The sequence below is a fragment of the Rhinopithecus bieti genome, unplaced genomic scaffold, assembly GCF_001698545.2.
Source record: "Rhinopithecus bieti isolate Rb0 unplaced genomic scaffold, ASM169854v2 scaffold_13674, whole genome shotgun sequence".
In the NCBI taxonomy this organism is placed as follows: Eukaryota; Metazoa; Chordata; class Mammalia; order Primates; family Cercopithecidae; genus Rhinopithecus; species Rhinopithecus bieti.
In genome coordinates, this window is record NW_016807649.1 from 256,485 (window position 1) to 273,684 (window position 17,200).

Sequence of the window (17,200 nt, forward strand, 5' to 3'; positions counted from 1 at the left end):
TAGGAAACAACAGGTGCTGGAGAGGATGTGGAGAAATAGGAGCACTTTTCACTGTTGGTGGGACTGTAAACTAGTTCAACCATTGTGGAAGACAGTGTGGTGATTCCTCAAGGATCTAGAACTAGAAATACCATTTGACCCAGCCATCCCATTACTGAGTATATTCCCAAAAGATTATAAGTCATGCTCCTATAAAGACACATGCACACGTATGTTTATTGTGGCACTATTCACAATAGCAAAGACTTGGAACCAACCCAAATATCCATCAATGACAGACTGGATTAAGAAAACGTGGCACATATACACCGTGGAATGCTATGCAACCATAAAAAAGGATGAATTCATGTCCTTTGTAGGGATATGGACACAGCTGGAAACCATCATTCTCAGCAAACTATCGCAAGAACAGAAAATCAAACACCGCATGTTCTCACACCTGGTGGGAACTGAACAATGAGAACACTTGGCCACAGGGTAGGGAACATCACACACCAGGGTCTGTCGTGGGGTGGGGGTAGGGGGGAGGGATAGCATTAGGAGATATACCTAATGTAAATGACGAGTTAATGGGTGCAGCACACCAACATGGCACATGTATACATATGTAACAGACCTGCACGTTGTGCACATGTACCCTAGAACTTAAAGTATAAAAAAAAAAAAAGAAAAAAGCATTCCTATCCATATATGACTTGCTACTTAGTGCTATAAGCTCAAAGGATATATTTTCATTCAATACCAGAGGATGTCAGCTTAAGGTTCTCCTCTGAATTTCTCTTTTTTTGAGTGTCCCTGAGTCACACTCAAGAGACACCACACAAGTATTAGCACATCATTTAGACCATGATATTCAAATGCTGCTTTTCAATTAGCGTATGTATATTAGACTGTCCTCACATTGCTATAAAGAAATACTTAAGACTGGATAATTTATCAATAAAAGAGTTTTAATTGGCTCACAGTTATGCAGGCTGTACAAGAAGCATGATGCTGGCATCTGCTCAGCTTATGGGGAGGTCTCAGGAAACACGATCATGGTGGAAGGCAAAGAGGAAGCAAACTCATCTTACGTGGATGGAGCAGGAGGGACAGAGAACAAGCAGGGAGGTGCTGCATACTTTTAAACAGCTTAACAACTCACTATCATGACAGCAGCACCAAGGGGATGGTGTTGACCCATTCATGAGAACTCAACCCCTATGATCCAATCACTTCATACCAGGTCTCACCTCCCTCACTGGGAATTACAATTCAACACGAGATGTGTTGGGGACACAGATCCAAACCATATCAGCAAGTCAGTCTAAGCAGTTGGGAATCAGGGAGACAGACAAGCAGAGAGAATGCGACGTGATTCTGTGAAGAGAATTACGTCGAGAGGAACAAGGGGATATTGTCCTTGTAAAGGCTATCTTTTAAAAGAGCAAAGGCACCAGCAAAGATTCTAAAAATCACTGTAGCTACCAATGTTCATTAACGGCAAATTATTGTTTCTGGGACTGTGCTAATAGATCACTAAAGCAGTAGCCATCACAGAGATTACTGTTTTGCTCTGGCCTCAAACTCCTGACCTCAGGTGATCCACCCAACTTGGCCTCCCAAAGTGCTAGGATTACAGGCATGAGCCACAGTGCCTGGCCTAACATTTTATCTGAATGAAGCAATAACCTCATCAGGTGGCCCTCCACCTACCCTGTTTGAGTGATGTGATTCTTGCCTGTCTGGAGTGGTGACAGCTGGGCCTGCCCCAAAGACAAGGGACCAGTCAGCCTCATGGGCTCTCTCACCACCTTAGACTGCTTCCATTGCTATGACCATCCATCTCTACCAAACCACCTGCTCTCTGTGTTATTTAAAACCAATTTTTCAAAGGTTTTCATTGATTTTTCAAAGTGAAATACAAAGAATAAGCAGTAAACCCATTGTTTATTATTGGCAAAGCATATTTAAACTGTCACATCTAATTTCAGTGAAAGCTGCACTTTAGTGGTGTTTGGTACGAGCGCAAACAAAATACAATGACATTTTAGAGGTGAGAGAATATCCTCATTTTATAGATGAGAAAGCCACTATCCACTGGATAAAGAAGCTCAGGCAAGGAGTGTGGTACAGAACTAGAAATGAAACTTCGGTTTATGCTCCACTTACCCACAAGCCTATGACACCATTACAGGCTGGCTCCACCTGTTCTCAGGTTAGGTCCACCACCTGCTAGTGGAGATGTTGCTCAGCCTCTTAAGCAACTCCACGTACCCTGAAGCACATGCTGAGAGCCAAAGACTTGGGTCGCTCTCTCTCTCTCCATTTCCCTTAATCATGTTTCCTGAAGACTACAGATGAGTCTCTGAGCTGAGTTTCAAGAAGGGTCATCCTTGATCTCAGTCCTCACACCTCATCTGGCCTCACCAGATTTTTCACAGCTTTGTGATTTAGTAATAGCCTCATGTATTATTCCTTTATTATATTTTCTCTTGACTCTGAAGCTCAATTAATATGAATACTCCTCCTATTAGGGCTCATATTCCATAATGGCAGTATTTCTGCAGGCTACCTCAAGTAACACTCCTCCCAGACTGACCCTATTGCACTTTGTCTGCCTGATTTTTCCTGGTGTAATAGTTGCCATTGGCACTTGCTACCATCTAAATGTTTGTGTCCTCCCAAAATTCTTGGAGCTCTCATGAATGGGACTCATGTGCTTATAAAAGAGGCCCAAGAGAGCTCTCCCTTGCCAACCCCTGTTTTTTTGTGTGTGAGTCAGAGTCTTGCTCTGTTACCCAGGCTGGAGAGCAGTGGTGCAGTTATCTCACTGCAACCTCCACCTCCCAAGTTCAAGTGATTCTTGTGCCTCAGCCTCCTGAGTTGCTGGGATTACAGGCATGCACTACAATGCCCAGCTAATTTTTGTACTTTTAGTAGAGATGGGGTTTCTACTAATCTATAGCACCATGTTGGCCAGGCTGCTCTGGAACTGGCCTAAAACAATCTACCCACCTTGGCCTCTCAAAATGCTGGGATTATAGGCAGGAGCCACCGTGCCTGGACTCCCTTGCCCTTTCTACCATGTGAGGACACAGCAAAAAGACAATGGTTCATGAACCAGAATGCAGGCCCTCACCAGACACAGAATCTTCTGGGTTCTTGATCTTGGACTTCCCAGACTCTGGAACCATGAAAAATAAATTTCTGTTGTTTATAAGCCACCCAATCTATAGCATTTTGTTATAGTAGACCAAATGGAGTCAGAGAGTACCCTACCCAGATATCTGGGCTGATATAGCCATCCCAGTTGCTTGGAGAATTGGAAATTGCTTACTTCTCTGGATAATTGCCTCTGACTAGTAGCCACCTCACCCAGGAGGAGAAGGGGAAAGAAGAGGGAGGCAGCCCAAAGCCAATGACTGATTGAATGAGCACACAAGGCCAGTCATTTACCTGAAGGAGGGACAGCGGTGGTGTGTGTTTGATTTATTTTCTTGACTCATTCTTCTCTCATGGACCATGGCAAGACCAAACTTTCCCTGAGGCCACACCCTCACTCAGTTCCTTCCCCTTCCTCTCCTACTCTCCTCACTCTCTTACAGGTTTTCCTGAAGGCTCACCCTCACTTGCAGCCAAATCTTGCACTTTGCATCTAGAACACTCTATGTAAGATATCTGGCCTTGGAGGTTAGGTGCGGCTACTCATTGAAGACACTAGCTGCTCTCAGGGTCAACACCCCAACCTAGTGATCCTTGGAGGGATTTTTTCAAATTCAAATTCGGGATTTATTAGCTGCTTGAAATTGGTCACATTATTTAACCTTTGTAAACTTCAATTTCTTCATCTCTAAAATTAGATATTAGTAGAAAATTAGGCCAGGTGAAGTGGCTCATGCCTGTAATCCCAGCACTTTGGGAGGTCAAGGCAGGCAGATCTCCTGAGGTCAGGAGTTCAAGACCAACCTGGGCAACATGGCAAAACCCTGTCTCTACTAAAAATACAAAAATTAACCAAGTGTGGTGGCATGTGGCTATAATCCCAGCTACTTTGCAGCTTGAGACAGGAGAATCACTTGAACCCAGCAGTCAGAGGTTGCAGTGAGCCAAGATCACACCATTACACTCCAGCCTAGGCGACAGAGCGAGACTCCATCTCAAAAAAAAAAAAAGAAAGAAAGAAAAAAAAAGAAAAGAAAATTATTGTGAGAATTAAAAGTTGTAACGCTGCTAGAAGTTTCTAGGCTGGTGCTAAACACATTTCTTCTGATATGTCAACATTAGTAATAGCAGTAGCTAATGTTTCTTGGACGTTTACTATGTTCCAGGATCTGCGTTAAGCATGTTACACTCGTTATTGGATTTAATCCTCACATCAGCCCCTTGAGGTAGGTTCTACTATTACCCCCACTTTAAAGATAAAGAGACTGAGACTATAACTTGACTAAAGTCTCATTTTTAGTAAGTAGTAGAGCTCAGATGTGAAGCCAGACAGTTGGTGCTGCATTTTGTGTTCAGTAGCATTACATCTGCTTTCTCAGAGCCACATCTTCCCTCTTACCTTCATTCTAAGCCCCTAAACTCCTGCTTCCCTTAAGATGCCCACTTATTTGTAGCACTTCACAATTAAACCTCCACATGCTCTTGGTCTCTATCTCCCAACAAAACTTTCCCCTGTGTTCTAAACCCTGTGTCTCATTCTGCATTAGTTGACTCTGATGATCCCAAACTTGCACAGGTATTATATGACTGAAGACAATGATTGTATGTAGATCAAGCACAGATAACCTTTATGTTTTAAACTCATCCTTCAATGACATCTCTCCAAGATATACTGTCATAATTTCAGGCATTTTGGTGGGAAAAATATATATTTGTTGCCAGGGTGTTTATTCCCAATATTTCACAAATCCTTTCACATTGGTGATTACGACTTTCCCACTGCAAAACATTCCTAGCCAAACCTCTGTCTCAGAGGGAACACACCTGATCACTGGAAGATCAATTTTCCATTAGCTCAGCTGGACATCTCCCATTCAGTTATCCCTGCCATCATAAACATTACGTATTCCTCTCTTTTAAGGCAGAAAACATGTTTTTATTTCTGAAAAGCACCAGGGTTAGTTTTAGCATCTTCCTTACAAATAGGAGAAAAGAGAGAGAAAGAAAATGGAAAATAAAATGAGCTAATATCCTCTCTTTCCTAATATGTCTCATTTTATTTTAGTTCACTTGTGCAAGTATCTAGATTATGCTTAAACAACAAAGTTTTCTTCTTTTGCGGCCCCTTGCAGACATTTGCATTAGGTAGAGAAAAAACAAAAGGTTAAGAAAATGTTCCTCTGAACAAATGAGCCTTTAGATGGGGACTTTCATTAGGCACACAGCTCTTTGAATCTAATCAGAGAGATTCAAAGAGGGTCACACGACCTCAGCCCTCTTCCACTGGGGTAGATAGTAGGTGTTCAGCTTGGTCCTCGATTTCTGAATGTCAATTAGAGAGGAAATGTCTGTAAGACATGCTCAGATGGATTATGCATAATGAAATGGAGACTTTAAATCTGTTTTTTTTTTTTCTTTCTTATCCCCACAGGGAACCCAGCAAGTTCCTTAATAATCAGAAAATATGCTTCGCAATTCAAAAAAGCAATACAGGTTCACATTTCAGATATAATGACCAAAAATCACAGCAAATAAGCCAGAAAACAAGACTTACAAAGTGAAACAAAAGAAATCAGATAACAAAAGTTAATCACCTTAGATCGCTAACTAAAGAAGAAAAAGCACAGTAGTCTTACACAACAGTATATATAGTTCATGTTGGTTAAAAAAAATACACATATATATACATATGCATTTTTTAAAAGATCTAGAAAAATATTCAATAAAGTGTTACCAGTGGTTATCTCTGAGTGGCAGGAACCTATCTATTATGGTTTGAACTGTGTCTCCCAAAAAGCTATGTTGAAATTCTAACCCCTGGTACCTCAGAATGTCACCTTATTGAAAACAGGGTCAATGTACATGTGATTAGCTAAGATGAGGTCACACTGGAATCATCCTTTAAGCCAAGATGAATGCTGTCCTTATAAGAGGAGGCGAAAGCCATGCAGGGGAAGGGACCATATGATGACAAACACACGATGAGAGGACCACGTGCTGAGAAGCAGGGATTGGGATGATGCAGCTGCCAGCCAAGGAATTCCAAATCTTGATGGCCCCAGGAGAAGCTAGAAAGAGGTAAGGAAGGATTCTCCCTTGCGTGTTCCAGAGAGCTACCCTGTCGAGGCCTCAATGTGGGATTCCTGGCCTCCAGGCTGCAAGAAAAGAAATGTCTGTGGTTTTAAGCCACCCAGTTTGTAGCACTTTGTTACGGAAATCCTGATAAATGAATACCATAATTATTTTCAAAATTTTGCTTGTCTGTAAGTTTCTACTGTCAATGCACATATACTAATTTTGTATATGTGCTATATCATATAGCACATATGATATGTGCTATATGTAATACTAATGCATATATACTAATTTTGGAAAGGTTGTTATAATAAAAGAAAGGAGAGAGGAAAAGGAAGGAAAGAAAAAAGAATGAAGCAAGGAAGAAAAGATGATGAGAATAAATTCTCTTATTGTTAAGTGAACCACTTTGGATGATCCCACAGGAGGTATTTAATAAAAGAATAATAAAAATCTTGTCTGGCTAGGCATGGTGGCTCACGCCTGTAATACCAGCACTTTGGGAGGCTGAGGTGGGCGGATCATGAGGTCAAGATATGGAGACCATGCTGGCCAACATGGTGAAATCCCATCTCTACTAAAAATACAAAAATTAGCTGGGCCTGGTGGCGTACACCTGCAGTCCCAGCTGCTCAGTGGGATGAGGCAGGAGAATTGCTTGAACCCGGGAGGTGGAGGTTGACGTGAGCCGAGATTGCACCACTGCACTCCAGCCTGGCAACAGAGCAAGACTCCATCTCTAAAAAGAAAAAAAAAATCACAGCTGGCCGGGCGCGGTGGCTCAAGCCTGTAATCCAGAACTTTGGGAGGCCGAGACGGGCGGATCACTAGGTCAGGAAATCGAGACCATCCTGGCTAACACAGTGAAACCTCGTCTCCACTAAAAAATACAAAAAAAACTAGCCGGGCGAGGTGGCGGGCGCCTGTAGTCCCAGCTACTCGGGAGGCTGAGGCAGGAGAATGGCGTAAATCCAGGAGGCGGAGCTTGCAGTGAGCTGAGATCCGGCCACTGCACTCCCGCCTGGGCGACAGAGCGAGACTCCGTCTCAAAAAAAAAAAAAAAAAATCACAGCTGACAGTAGCCCTGAGATGCCAGCAGCACAGTTCCTGGGGACCTCTCTGTATATCCCTTGGTCACTCCATTTGCTGATAAGTAACTATGTCATACCCTCTGCTAAGTTCCTCGAAATACTAGCAAAGTGCCCCTGAGCTGCTGCTCCTAAGCCCTCTCCATTCCAGTTCTCAGTCCTGTCACCCCAGAGTCCTGCTCTCTGCATGACAGCCTTTTACTCATTCACTCATCAATCATTTGTTGAGCACTACTCTGGTCCAGGCAATGGGCTAGAGATATAAAAATAAACAAGAACAGTCCTTGTCTGCATGGAGCTCACAGTCTAGTGGAGCAGCAAGGCAAGAAACAGAAAATTCATTAGAGCAGCAGTCCTCAACCTTTTCGGCACCAGGGACCAGTTTCCTGGAAGACAATTTTTCCACTGACCAGCATGGGGGCTGATTTCAGGATGATTCGAGCACATTACACTTATTGTGTACTTTATTTCTATTATTATTACATTATAATATACAATGGAATGATTATACAACTCTTCATAATGTAGAATCAGTGGGAGTCCTGAGCTTGTTTTACCGCAACTAGATGGTCTTGTCTGGCGGTGATGGGAGACAGTGACAGACCATTAGGCATTAGATTCTCATAAGGAGCGTGCAATCTAGATCCCTCACATGTACAGTTCACAATAGGGTTCATGCTCCTGTGAGAATCTAAAGCCACTGCTGATCTGACAGGAGACAGAGCTCAGATGGTAATGTTTGCTTGCCCACCACTTACCTCCTGCTGTGTGGCCCGGTACCTAACAGGTCACAGACTGATACTGGTCTGCCAGCCCCGGGGTTGGGGACCCCTGTATTAGAGGTTTGTAAGTGACTCAATATGGAGAGTCTTGCTGGAATCAGGGGAGAGGGTGCTAGGGGGCATGGAGTGAAGCCTCTCACCAGATTTGAAGGATGTGATGATTAATATTAGGTATCAACTTGACTGGGCAGAGGGATGCCTGGATGGCAGGGGAAGCACTGTTCCTGGGTTTGTCTGTGAGGCTGTTGCCAGAGGAGATTGACATTTGAGTGGGTGGACTGGGAGAAGAACCCTACCCTCAGTGTGGGTGTGCACCATCTAACCGGCTGCCAGTGTGGCTAGGACAAAGCAGCGGATGAAGGGGGACAAGCAGCCTGCAGAGTCCGCTCCAGCTTTTTCTTCCACGGCTGGATGCTTCGCTTCCTCTCCTCCTGCCTTGGACCTCAGACTCCGGGTTCTTCAGCCTTTGGACTTAGGGACTTGTACTGGCGGCTTCTCTGGGTTTCTTGGGCCTGTGGCCTCAGACTGAGGGTTGCCCTGTTAGTTTCCCTGGTTTTGAGGTTTTCACACTTGGACTGAGCCACTACCGGCTTCTCTTTTTCCTCAGCTTGCAGATGGCCCATCGTGGAACTTCATCTTATAACCACAGGAGCCAGTTCTCTATGATAAACTCCCTTTTATATTAACATACATTTTATTGGTCAGTCCCTCTGGAGAACCCTGGCTCATACAGAAGGGACGGAGCTAAATATTGAAGCTTATGTAAGCACCAGTCCAACAAAAAGAAGAAAGGGATTTGCAAATAAAGGAGGAGGCAACACTGTGCAGATCCGGAAATGCAAGAGACCCATGGTAAATGCAGAGAAACTTTGGGAAGCAACCAGGGAATGGTGAGTAATTCTGTCAGAGTGGGAGCCAGGGGGCTGTTGCCCACGGAGGGTCAGAGATGGTGAGATAAGATGGCGAGATAACATGACTCTGCTGGCTGGAGAAAACATTGGCAAACATTAGGCAGGGAGGGGTGACATGATTAGAGTCGTATTTTGGAAAGATTACCCTGGGGCCAGTGTGAGAGACTGCTTGGAAGTGGCAAGAATGGGGGCAAATGGAATCACTGGGAGGCCAAGCAAGAGAGAATGAGCTGGAGGGGTTGCAGGCAGCAGAGTGACTGAGAATGGTAATACACTGACACATTCCAGATGTGAATCCTAGTTCTGCTATCTACTTTTTGCACAAAGTTGGGCAAAGTTACTCACATTTTTGTGCTTCAGTTTTCTCTCCTCTAAAGTGAAAACAATTATAGGACTTACCAGGTTGTGGTGAAGATGAAATGAGATAATATGCATCAAATGCTTTACAACTGTCCGACAAGTATTATGTATTCAACAAACATTACTGTTATTATTAATACTCACTGGCCAGGTGTGGTGGCTCACACCTGTGATCTCAGCACTTTGGGAGGCCGAGGCAGGAGGTTTGCTTGAGCCCAGCAGTTCAAGACCAGACTGGGCAGCATAGAGAGATCCCTGTCTGTAAAAAATAACAAAAAGTTTGCTGGGTGTGGTGGCACATGCCTCTGATCCTAGCTACTTGGGAGGCTGAGGTAGGAGGATGGCTTGAGCCCAGAATGTCAAGGCTGCAGTGAGCCATAATTGTGCCACTGCACTCCAGCCTGGGTGACCAAGCAAGACCCTCTCTCAAAAAAAAAAAAAAAAAAAAAAAAATTCACCACTCATATATATAGATGAGTTGAGAGGCCTTTGTGAATGTTGTGGAGAGTGAGAATAAGAAACAAATTCCAATGCAATTCTAAGTTTTAATCTGCACACTGGTGTCTACCTACCCTACTTCCTTTTTCCTGGCTAACTTCATTGAGATCTTTTCTTACACATGACTTTCTCCAGAAAGTCCTCCTGATTGCTTAAGTCTGAATTAACTAATTGTTGTATGAGCCCCATGCACTGTCCCATTGCAGCATTGACTGCATGACCCTGTGATTGTTCTTTCCATATCCAAACTGAGCCTCTCCCTGGACTGCAAGCTCCATGAGGAAAGGGCCAAGTCCACGGTATTCATCACTGTGTTCCCAGTACCTAGCTTGGCACTGGAGTTTCATATATTTATCATGAGTGCACAAATGAGTGAATAATTTCATTAATTAATCCAGATGAAGGGGAGAAGATAGTGAGTTCAGGTGTGAACATGATCAGATTAAGGTATCTGTAAAATATTCAAATAAAGTTAACTCACAGACAACTGGAAACAGGTTTATAGAGCTCAAGAGAGTATGTTTGGGCTAAAAATAGACAGTCAACATTAGCAGCCTCTATAAGATAACAGAACCATGAAGAGACCTGGAAGGAAGCAGAAATATGAGAAGAGATTGAGTGAGTGAGTCACAGTAGGTTGGCTGACATCTCTGTGCTCTGAGGTATTGCCCTGCCATTTAACAAAACCAATAGTAAATCTCTTATGGATGATGACGGTTTTCAGAAATTCTTTTTATAGACGGAACTCTCTTGGAACTCCTCAGAAAACACCATGTGGGCAGCCATATGGTGAACTAGTCCATCTCTCTTAGTTCCAACTGCTGTAACAAAGTACAGATGGTCCCCGACTTATGATGGTTGGACTTACAATTTTTTGACTTTGCATAACCCTACTGTAAGGCTAGGAGCATCTGTACCATAGGCTGAATGGCTTACAAACAACATAAATTTATTTTTCACAGTTCTGGAAGCTAGAAGTTCAAGATCAGGGTACCAACATGGTCAGGTTCTGGTGAGGCTGTGCTTCCAGATTGTAAACTGCCATCTTGTGTCCTCACATGATGAAAAGTGGGCAAGAGAGCTCCCTGGGGTTCTCTGTATAAGGATACTGATCCCATTCATGAGGGGATCCACCTTCATCACCTAATTACCTTCCAAAAGTCCCACCTCCTAAAACCATCACATTGGAAGTTGGGATTTCAACATACATATTTTGTGGGGACACATTTAGTTCATTGCACTACTACCTGTACATTAGTGTATCTCTAGTAGATAATACTGACTGAGTGCTTATCATGTGAGAGGTGCTATTCTAAATGCTTCACATGGATTCTCTCATTTAATCCTCACAATACTGTCAGGCAGGTCTTATCATCCCATTTCACAGACATGGAAACTGAGGCCCTGAGATACAGCCTATTGTGACTCCCTCTTAAACCATAATGATAGCTCTCTAGTTATATTAGAATATGAAATTGTTTGGTTGCTAAAACCAACTGTCCAGAGAATGAGGAGAGTCTCCAAGTCAATAAGCTCCATGTGATTCACCTGTAAGATCTAGAGGTTTTATCCATTAAGAGCAAAGCACAATCCTCCCTTAGTAGAAATGTTCCTTCTAGACTTTGTTCACTGGCAGTGCTTCCTGGGCACCCATTCCTGACAGCTGATTGAACACGTTAAATCAGCCCACAGGAATAAGTCAAACTCTATTAGTAACTCTGTAGAAATGCTAAGTCTATTGATTTATTATGAGCTATTCATAAACATCAAGACTAGACTTTATAATTTAACACCACCTGCAATGATTCCTGAAAGTGGCAGCATTTTACCACTACGATCTGATTAATTTACCTGTTCAAACAGAGCTCCAAGTCAAGCATAACTTCCCTTTGACAGAAGTGTATTCATCTTCATCTCAAAGCCAGCCTTCTTGACTCATCAGGGAAGAACAAAACAGTCCTCTAAGGGAACCAATTAAAATCATCTGAAATAATATGGATTTTCTACTAAAGAAATATTTATAAGCTCTTAATATTTTCTTTTCTAAAAATATACAAAGGAGTACACACTTTATTATTTCAATCATGTATGTTCAAAACACTCAAATGTAATGGTGCTGTCAGAAGGCAGGACAAGGGTTTTCCTTGGCGGAAGAGGCTGGGAAGGCCTAATCCCTGGGGTAGGGCACGAGAGGGGCCTCTGAGGGACTGGACAGGTTCTGAGTGCTGGTTTCATGAGTGTGTTCACCTTGTGAAAATTCATCATATGAACACCTTTCTTTATATTTGTCATATTTCAATTAAATGTTTACCAAAAATTAAGGGGAAAAAAAGCAATAATTCATACTCCAGCAGCAACACCAGTCAGAGGCTTAACTGAAGACAATACTTCAGTTAAACTCCTCCAACTCCTAGATGTAATTGCTAGATGGGCAAATCACATTAAACGACCCTAAGTTTCCTCATTTGTAAAATAAGAATAATGCCACTTCATAAGTGGATGAAAATGACTATAAAATTTTATATATGTTTGTATGTATATTACTATCTGCCAGTTTGTAACTTGCTATGAAAATTCAGTATTATGCTACTATTATTGTTATAATTATTATATAATCCTTAATTTCTTTTCTTGTTTTTTGAGACAGGGTCTTACTCTATCGCCCAGGCTGGAGTGCAGTGGCACGATCTCGGCTCACTGCAACCTCTGCCTCCCAGGCTCAAGCAATTCTCATGCCTCAGCCTCCAGAGTAGCTGGGTCTATAGGCGCGCACCACCACGCCCGGCTTTTTGTAGTTTTAGTAGAGATGGGATTTTGCCATGTTGCCCAAGCTGGTCTCGAACTCCTGAGCTCAGGCAATCCGCCTGCCTCAGCCTCTCAAAGTGCTAGGATTACAGTTGTGAGCCATCACGCCCAAACTATAACCCTTAATTTCTTCTTTCTTTTTTTTTTTTTTTTTTTTTTTTTTTTTTTTTTTTTTTTTTTTTTTTTTGAGATGGAGTCTCACTCTGTCGCACAGGCTGGAATGCAGTGGTGCAATCTCTGCTCACTGCAAGCTCCGTCTCCCGGGTTCACGCCATTCTCCTGACTCAGCCTCCAAGTAGCTAGGACTACAGGCGCCCGCCATCACTCCCAGCTAATTTTGTGTGCGTGTGTGTGTGTGTGTGTGTGTATTTAGTAGAGACAGGGTTTCACCATGTTAGCCAGGATGGTCTCGATCTCCTGACCTAGTGATCTGCCCATCTCAGCCTCCCAAAGTGCTGGGATTACAGGTGTGANCAAGCTGGTCTCGAACTCCTGAGCTCAGGCAATCCGCCTGCCTCAGCCTCTCAAAGTGCTAGTATTACAGTTGTGAGCCATCACGCCCATACTATAACCCTTAATTTCTTCTTTCTTTTTTTTTTTTTTTTTTTTTTTTTTTTTTTTGAGATGGAGTCTCACTCTGTCGCACAGGCTGGAATGCAGTGGTGCAATCTCTGCTCACTGCAAGCTCCGTCTCCCGGGTTCACGCCATTCTCCTGACTCAGCCTCCAAGTAGCTAGGACTACAGGCGCCCGCCATCACTCCCAGCTAATTTTGTGTGCGTGTGTGTGTGTGTGTGTGTGTATTTAGTAGAGACAGGGTTTCACCATGTTAGCCAGGATGGTCTCGATCTCCTGACCTAGTGATCTGCCCATCTCAGCCTCCCAAAGTGCTGGGATTACAGGTGTGAGCCACCGTGCCCGGCCATAACCCTTAATTTCAACAAAGGTGCATACTACTCTTCCTGACTGTGCCTAAGCAGAGAAGTTAATGCGTTGACTCTAAAATCACTATCTGGATTGGCCCTGAAATAATGAAAGGATTAAACTAACTAAAGGTCAATATTTTGCCATGTCTATGAGTCTTGAAATCCCCTTGTTCATGATAGTCACAGGCAGGGCCAGCCTTTTACCAGGAAGAGTTAGCAGCCCCTTGCACAGGACTCCTCCAGACATTTTCCTCAAACCCTAACCTAAAATTCAAACACCAGGGATTCCTTTGATTGACAATAGAGAATACACAATTTGGAAGAGAGAATCCAGTAGACCATTCTCAACCTTTTTTTAAATTACTAAATTTTCCAGCCACTCGTTAGGGAAGCAGGACGCTGAGTGGAGGAATAAGGAAAGGGAGATTTTCAGCTCTAGAAGATCAGGTACTCCACCACTATAGACTGGATGTGTGGGGGCCAATATCTTGTTCCTTTTTTTCTTAGGTCAATTGTCACAGACAACTTCAGATGAACTCATTCTTTTAATGATGTCAATACAGGCAAATGGTCTACATTCAACATCATTCATTCCACAAATGATTATGAATATGTGTCAGGTGCTGAGGACGCTGTTGGGGAAAACTAATAAGCTCCTGCTCCCACTGGGCTTACAGTCTAGCAGAGGCTATAGAAGGCTCTCACAGTAAGGCAGGTATAATCAATACTGCATTTGAGGTTCCCTCAGCAAGGAGTCACAGTATTCATTAGGAGTAAATGAACCGAACTCTCTTTACCACCATGTTTCAATCTCAATTAATGCTTTCATCACAGAACACCCATTAATTCTAGAACTCTAAGAAACAGTGATGTAGATTAAAATCACTCCAATAATTCAGGAAAATAAGAGAGCAATAAAAACTGGAGTCATCAGAAAGGCTTAAATAGAGGAAATGGGGCTAGCCGTGGATAGCTTGATTCTTGTTTTAAGACAGTTTGCCCTCAAGCATTAAGGATGAGTTTCAGCCTCTGTTCTATGAAAACATCCAATGTAAACAAGCTTAGCATTTAGCTGGTTCCCCAAGGACGCACTTGACATGAGGCCACTTCCTTGGTAGCCTGGTCATGTCTGTCACTTGACCTTTCTAGAATGCAACAGGAATCTTGAGGACTTGCAAAGGAGTTTTTCTACCTACAAGGGACCTTAAAACTATCTAGCCCAGTGTTTCTAAAGCTGTGATTGTAACCTATGAGTGAAATTCAATTCAGTGAGTCTCAACTAGCATTTTTCTTTCAGTAAGATTGAATGGAGGCCAGGCACAGTAGCTCACGCCTATAATCCTACCACTTTGGGAGGCCAAAGCGGGAAGATCACTCGCGGTCAGGAATTTGAGAACAACCTGGCCAACATGGAGAAACCCCATCTCTACTGAAAATACAAAAATTAGCTGGTTGTGGTGGTACACATCTATAATACCAGCTACTTAGGATGGTGAGGCACAAGAATTGCTTGAATCTGAGAGGTAGAGGTTTCAGTGAGCTGAGATTGTGCCACTGCACTCCAGCCTGGGTGACAGAGTGAGACTGTCTCAAAACAACAAAGAAAAAGATAGGTAGATAGATAGATAGATAGATAGATAGATAGATAGATAGATAGGAATTGAATGTACTAGAAAATATCAGAGCACCATACATAGAAAAAGTAACACTATTTTTTCATGAAACTTTATGTGTCTATTCATATATGTGTGTATGTATACTAGGTTATAATATAAAATTTATTTCTTACTGTGAGTTGTAACCAAAATGTTTAAATGCCCTTGTTACAACTTAACACCCTCATTTTAGATATGAAGATACTGAAGAGAAGTAGAGTCAGTTGCCTGAAGACACAGAGCTACAGGCCAGGCGCGTTGGCTCATGCCTGTAATCCTGGCACTTTGGGAGGCCAAGGTGGGCGGATCACCTGAGGTCCGGAGTTCGAGATCAGCCTGACCAACATGGAGAAACTCCATCTCTACTAAAAATACAAAATTAGCTGGGTGTGGTGGTGCATGCCCGTAATCCCAGCTACTCTGGAGACTAAGGCAGGAGAATCGCTTGAACCCAGGAGGCAGAGGTCGTGGTGAGCCAAGATTGAGCCATTGCACTCCAGCCTGGGCAACAAGAGCAAAATCCCATCTCAAAAAAAAGACACAGAGCTAGTTAGTGACAAAGCCATAATTAGAATCCAGCTCCTGGGACTCCCTGTTCAGTGCTCTTGCCACTACATCAGCTATTCAAAAACAAAATTACACCTCATTGCTGCCTTTTAATATAGCCCTTTCCTGCCTATAAAACTTGTTTAAAGATGTATTTACAGTAACTCTCTGTTCATTGCCTTAAAACTCTAAACAAGATAATAATATTGACATTTGTTAAGATCTATACCAGACAGACATGGTGCCTGAGGCAAACCTAAAGGTGTTTAATTTTTTTGCCTTGTAAATTTTCTCACTAAATATGACAGAAGGGAATATAGCTGGAAGCACTCTAAAACTCCTATTAAAGAAGTTATCTCTTAAATAGGTACTGTTTACAAAATAAACCATGCAGTCCTATTTTCTCCTTTATGATCTAATTTTCTTGTCAGCAGAGCTTAGATTTTTTTTTTTTCCTAAGAAGCAAAAAAAAGCAAAAACAAAAACAAAAAAAAAAAAAGAGAGAGAGAGAGATTTCAGCTGCCGTGGACACCACAGTGAATATCTCCCTATCAACCAGAGCTAGTTATAAATAATAATAATGTGATCCTACCTTTACAGTAGATTTTAAATTGCAAAGAATTCTCTCAAGGGATTTGAGTCAAGGGAGAACAAACCCTAAAATATAGCATTTTCAATTAATCTGCTTACTGGTAAAAGCTGCTAAAGAAGAGAATGAAAATGAATATTGTTTTTGTTTCTTCTTTAAATCTTTTACAAATAATTACACAAGGAACTTCAAGCTATTTAAGTTGAACTTCAAGCCTGCAAAAAAAATTTGTGCTCATGTTTCTGAAGAGAAATTCTCTAAAACAGTAACTGGCACATGGGAAAATACATGCTGACAAGTGTTTCAAAGGCAAGAACTTTTATTTTTGTTTTGTTTTTTCCTCCAGGGCAACTTTGTGAGCCATCATTTTTCTTGCAAGATTTCCCTCCCCTGAGATGTTCCACATATTCGCTGTAATAATAAATGAAACAGGTGCAATTCAAAATGTATGGAAAAGGGGCGTGGACAGAATAGATTTGATTCAGATCCCATGGTACTAGCCTGAGTGGTGGGAATTTCATGGAAATGCCCCAGACTACTGAGTTTATGTTAGACCCATTCACCTCACTCTCCATCCTGCACCTGGTTTGTGAGTCCACAGAGCAATTGGCCTGACACAGCTCCAATAAAGGTAAGTCCTAACTTACCAACATTTGTCTTTCAAATATTTGCTTTTAACGTGGTTATTTGTAGCTAGACTCTCGCATTAAAACAATGCAATGGGCCGGGCGCGGTGGCTCAAGCCTGTAATCCCAGCACTTTGGGAGGCCGAGGCGGGTGGATCACGAGGTCAGGAGATCGAGACCCTCTTGGCTAACACGG